The sequence below is a fragment of the Trichechus manatus genome, unplaced genomic scaffold (genome assembly GCF_000243295.1).
Source record: "Trichechus manatus latirostris isolate Lorelei unplaced genomic scaffold, TriManLat1.0 scaffold00210, whole genome shotgun sequence".
NCBI lineage: Eukaryota > Metazoa > Chordata > Mammalia > Sirenia > Trichechidae > Trichechus > Trichechus manatus.
The window spans coordinates 198249-204380 of NW_004444146.1; the positions used below are offsets into that span (position 1 = coordinate 198249).

Genomic DNA, 6132 nt, shown 5'->3' on the forward strand with positions numbered 1-6132 from the left:
ATTTCTATAAACACACTACCTACCTAAACTAACACAAACTGAGGTTGAAAAATCTGAACAGATCCATAACAAGAGATTGAAAAGTAATTTAAAAACTCCAAAAAAAAAGCCCTGGTCCTGATGGCTTTACTGGGGAATTCTACCAAATATTCAGGTAACAGCTCAATCCAGTACTACTCACACTATTACAGAACATATAAAAGGAAGGGATAGTCCAAATTCATTCTATGAAGCCAGCATAACTCTGATACCAAAACCAGGCAAAGGCACTACAAAAAACGAAAATTACAGATCAGTATCTCTCAGGAATATAGATGCACAAATTCTCAACAAGTTCTAGCCAATAGAATTCACCATTATATAAAAAAAAAAAAAATCCAGACAGTGTAATTCATACCAGGTATGCAAGGATGGTTCAACATTAGAAAATCAATCAATGTAATATACCACATAAACAAAAGAAAAGAAAAGAATCACATGATCATCTCAACTGACACAGAAAAAGCATTTGATAAAGTCCAACACCCATTCCTGATAAAAATTCTCAGTAAAATAGGTATAGAAGGAGAATTCCTCAACATAATAAAGGGCATCTATACAAAAACAACAGCCAACATCATTCTTAATGGAGAGAGGCTGAAAACATTCCCCGCTGAGAACAGTAACAAGACAAGGATGCCCTTTCTCACCACTCCTATTTAACATTGTGCTGGAAGTCCTACCTAGAGTAATAAGACAAGAAAAAGAAATAAAGGGCATCCAAATTGCTAAGGAAGAAGTAAAACTGTCCCTATTTGCAGATGATATGATACTATAGATAGAGAACCCAAAGGATTCCACAAGAAAACCACTGGAACTAATAGAAAGATTCAGCAGAGTAGCAGAATACAGGATAAACATACAAAAATCAGTTGGATTCCTATACACCAATAAAGAGAACCATGAAAAGGAAATCAGGAAAGCTATACCATTTATAATAGCCCCTAAAAAAAAAACCCAAACAAACAAACAAACAAAAAACCTTAGGTGTAAATCTAACCAGGGATGTAAAAGCACTATGTAAGGAAAACTACAAAACACTACTGCAAGAAACCAAAAGAGACCTGTATAAATGGAAAATCATACCATGCTCATGGATAGACTCAATGTTGAGAAAATGTCAATTCTATCCAAAGCAATCTGCAAATATAATGCAATCCCAATCCAACTACCAACAGCATTTTTTAACAAGATGGAAAAACTTATCATTAACTTGTATGGAAAGGAAAGAGGCCTCAGATAACTAAAACACTATTGAAGAAAAAGAATAAAGTAGGAGGGCTTGCACTATCTGATCTCAGAACCTGCTGTATAGCTATGACAGACACGTTGACAAATGGAACAGAATTTAGAACCCAGATGTAAATCCATCCACCTACGGTCACCTGATCTTCGACATGGCTCAATGTCCATCAAATGAGGAAAAGATAGTCTTTTAACAAATGATGCTGGCAAAACTGGGTGTCCATCTTTAAAAAAAAAAAACAACAAAAAAACGGCAGGACCCATACTTCCTGCCATACACAAAAACTAAATCAAAATGGATCAAAGACCTAAATATAATACCAATACCTATAAAAATCATACAGGAAAAACTAGGGTTAATGCTAGCGGCCCTAACACAGGGCATAAATAGGATACTGACCATAACTAACAATATACAAATGCCTGAAGACAAGCTAGATAACAAGGATCTTCTAAAAATTAAACATTTATTCTCATCAAAAGACTTGTCCAAAAGAGTAAAAAGAACCTACAGACTGGGAAAAAAAAATTGCGTATGACAAATCCGATGAAGGTCTAACCTCTAAAATCTATAGGAAAATCCAAAACCTCTACAACAAAAAGATAAATAACCCAATTAAAAATGGGCAAAGGATATGAACAGACACTTCATCAAAGACATGCAGGCAGCTAACAGACACATAAGGATATGCTCGGCATCACTAGCCACTAGAGAAATACAAATCAAAATTACAATGAGATACCATCTCATCCCAACATCACTGGCACAAATCAAAAAAATAGAAAATAACAAATGTTGGCGGGGCTGCAGGGAGTTTGGAACTGTTACGCACTTCAGGTGGAAATGTAAAATGGTACAACTATTTTGGAAAAAGATATCATGCTTCCTTAAAAAGCTAGAAATAGAAATACCATAGAATCCAGCAATCCCACGTCTAGGAATATATCCTAAAGAAATAAGAGCCATCACACTAATAGACATAGGTACACCCATGTTCATTGCAGCATCATTCACAATAGCAAAAGGATGGAAACAATCCAAGTGTCCATTAACAGATGAACGGATAAACAGACTATGGTATGTACACACAATGGAATACTATGAAACAATAAAGAACAATGATGAATCTGCAAAACATCTCACAACATGGATGGATTTGGAGAGCATTTTGTATTTTCATCAACAATGTGTGAGAGTTCCAATTTCACCACATTCTTGCCAGATTTCATCTCACATACTTTGGACATGTCAGGAGGGACCAGTCCCTGGAGAAGGACATCATGCTTGGTAAAGTACAGTGTCAGTGAAAAAGAGGAAGACTTTCAACGAGATGGATTGACGTAGTGGCTGCAACAATGGGCTCAAGCATAACGATTGTGAAGATGACACAGGACCGGGCAGTGTTTCCTTATGTTGTACATAGTGTCGCTATGAGTCAAAACCCACTTGATGGCACCTAACAACAACAGTAGATGTAAGTGATATTTTATTGTGGTTTTCATATACATTTCCCTAACGACTAACAATGTTGACTTTCTTTTCAGATGCATGTTAGCCTTCTGCATATCTTCTTCAGTGAGGTGCCTGTTCTTTCACCTATTTTTTAATAGAGTTTTTCATTTGCTATTAGCACTAAATTGTAAGAGTTCTTTATACATTCTAGGTATAGGTCTCTTATCAGATTTATGATTTGTAAATATTTTCTCCCATTCTATGGGTTGTCTTTTCACTTTCTTGTTGGTATTCTTTGAAGTTCAAATGTTTTAATTTTGATGAAATCCAATGTATATATTTTTTTCTTTTGTCACATATTTTTTGGTAATATATCTAAGAAAATCTTGCCTAATCCTAGGTCATAAGATTTATCATACAATTCCTTATGAGGGTTTTATAGTTTTAGCTCTAACATTTAGGCATATGATTCATTTTGAGGTAATTGTGTATTAACAATTGAAGTTGGGGGTCCAACTTCATTCTTTTTTTTATTGTGTTTTAGGTGAAGGTTTACAGAGCAAATTAGTTTCTCATTAAGCAATTAATACACATATGTTTTATGACGTTAGTTGCCAACCTCATGACATGTCAACACTCTCCCCTTTTTGACCTTGTGTTCCCCATTACCAGCTTTCCCGTCCCCTCCTGCCTCCTCGTCCTTGCCCTGGGCTGGTTTGCCCATTTGGTCTCATTTTGTTTTATGAGCCTGTCTAATCTTTGGCTGAAGGGTGAACCTCAGGAGTGACTTCAGTACTGAATTAAAAGGGTATCTGGGGGCCATACTCTAGGGGTTTCTCCACTCTCTGTCAGACCAGTAAGTCTGGTCTTTTTTGTAACTTTGAATTTTGTTCTGCATGTTTCTCCAGCTCTGTCCAGGACCCTCTATTGCATTCCCTGTCAGAGGAGTTGTTGGTTGTACCCGGCACCATCTAGTTGTGCTGAACTCAGTCTGGTGGAGACTGTAGTAGTTGTGGTCCATTAGTCCTTTGGACTAATCTTTCCCTTGTGCCTTTGGTTTTCTTCATTCTCCCTTGTTCCAGATGGGATGGGAACAGTGTAGTATCTTAGATGGCCACTCAGAAGTGTTTAAGGTTCCAGACGCTACTCACCAAAGTAGAACGTAGAACATTTTCTTTATAAACTATGTCATACCAATTGAGCTAAATGTCCCCCTAGACCATGGCCGCTAGCCGTCAGCTCCGTAATGCGCTCCCTCAGGGAGTTGCGGTGTGTCTATGAAGTTTCCCATGACTTTGCCTTCGTCATGTTTTTAAAGATCTGGGCCATTTCATTTCAGCTCGTGAGAAGCTGAAGGAATCTAGCAAAAACATTTCTGGCAGTTAGTCAGTACAAGGACAATGCTACAAACTGTGCTATAAAAGGAGCAAGATGGGTAAACCACACATTTAGCACTAACTTTGTGGAAACGATCAACATGAATCCAATTCCCAACTGGAAATGAATCCAGGCTTCACCTACCCACGTCTCCATACCTCTCAGCTGGCCACTTTTTTTTTTTTTTAAATGATTTATAAATTCTTTATTTCAATGAATATCAATTGCATTCAAAACTACCACTTGATTTATTATAGTTGAGAAGAGAGTCATTCACTAGGCACTCAGCTGTTATTAGACACTAAAAATTAAGAAGAGACCAGAGAAATTTTAGAATGGGATCACAAAGGGAGAGAAGAAGCACAGGGGAGAATATAAGGTTCCGCCAGTCCTCATTAACTACAGAAATCAGACCAGATCTAACTTAAATATCAGCCTCCCCAGAAAGGTTTTCAGAAAAAGTTCCCATTAATAATAGTAACTAGACAAAAAAAGTTAATATTTCTAGAAGAGATCTCTTTGACACGAAAGACCCAACATATAGCACCATGACAGAGCTGAGATCACTGCAGCCTGACATCAGTTAAGATATGTGGACACAACAAATTCTAGGGGTAAGCTCTCGCTCACAGACATGCATGTTGTTTCACGGCACAAAGATGGTATAGACAGTTCTCACTGAGACGTCATCAGGAGGAGGCTTCTTCTTGCTGCCAGGTTCAAGGAATTTCTTAATTGTAGGGACATTACTTATTTTCACTGTGAACTCCTGGAGATGGGGAAATGCAGATAGGATATTAGGAACTTTCTCTTCTAGAGCCAAAATGGTTTGAAGTAGAATTACATCTGCAAGGCTCAGCTGTTTCCCAACCAGAAACCTTTGTCCATGCTGTCTTAAAATTGTTTCAAACACAGGAAAGTATCTGATTACAGCCCTCTGGGTCATGCTCACCACTTCTTTTTGCTGATCATTTCGTTTTAAGAAAGGATGTGTGATAATCATTTCCAGAAGATCCATAGTCCCCTCGGCATACATGTCAATCAGGGTTTTCTCCTTGAGGTCGTTGCCAAAGAGGTGGTACTTTTCCGCAATGTAGTGAAGAATGCTTTGGGTCTGCACAACCTCATCCCATCGATGTCAACCATTGGAACTTGTTGGAACAGCAGGTGGTTACCATTCTGCAACTTCTGCAACTGTTCTCTTGTTTCTAAAAACTCTTCATCAAACCTGACTCCAGCATCAGCTAAAAAGCCCATCTTATGGATTCCACGCAGCCTCTTCCATTGGGATAGTGGAACTTGGGCTTCTTTTCCATGATGGTCTTGTAGGCTTTCTGGAGTCTGCTCTGAGTGCCGGGAGCCATCCAAAGCGCTGGGCCTCATGGCCAGCCACTTCTGCGTTAAAAACTCTCAGATCCTAACCACCCAGAGTTAGATCAGTCCTCATTCTTGATTATCTTGAGTTTGGTCAAAACATCCCTGGTCACCTGAGGTCAAGTCATTTGGAAGCAGCCATAGGCTGCTTGTCTGTCTAATTTCATGGGATTAGATCACAAGCTAGAAGGAGTCTTTCCTTCTTCATTGACTGTTTGTGCATCCTTTCTCTATCACCCAGTCACCCAGAGCTGGATCTACACAAATTGACTCTGTACTGCCAGCCCCTGCTGGCTTGTTATCCCTGTGGGTGTTTTAATTCCCTATAATTGCTCACAAAACTCACAGAGACTGTTACCTACCATTTATTACAATCAGAAAGAATACAATCAAGGGGACTCATCAGGCAAGGTCTGGGAGACTTCCTAGCATTGGGTCTTCATTGTCCCCAGGGATGTGCCACTCCCTCCCCATATATGGATGTTCTCATTGATCCAGGAGACCCCAAAGAAAGCACTCCAAGGTCTAGTGTCCCTTAGTTATTGGTATCTTAATGAATATGTGTGACTTGAGCCTTAATGCATAGCTATGATCCATTCAATCAATGAATATACATGACTACGTCAGGTCCCTTCCTTTTCCGA

The 6132-nt window shown here is 38.8% G+C and overlaps 1 pseudogene; it reads right to left on the bottom strand.

Moving 5' to 3' along the window:
• Positions 1–4760: 4760 nt before the first annotated feature.
• Positions 4761–5430, bottom strand: LOC101360454 (glutathione S-transferase A4 pseudogene; annotated as a pseudogene).
• Positions 5431–6132: the final 702 nt, after the last annotated feature.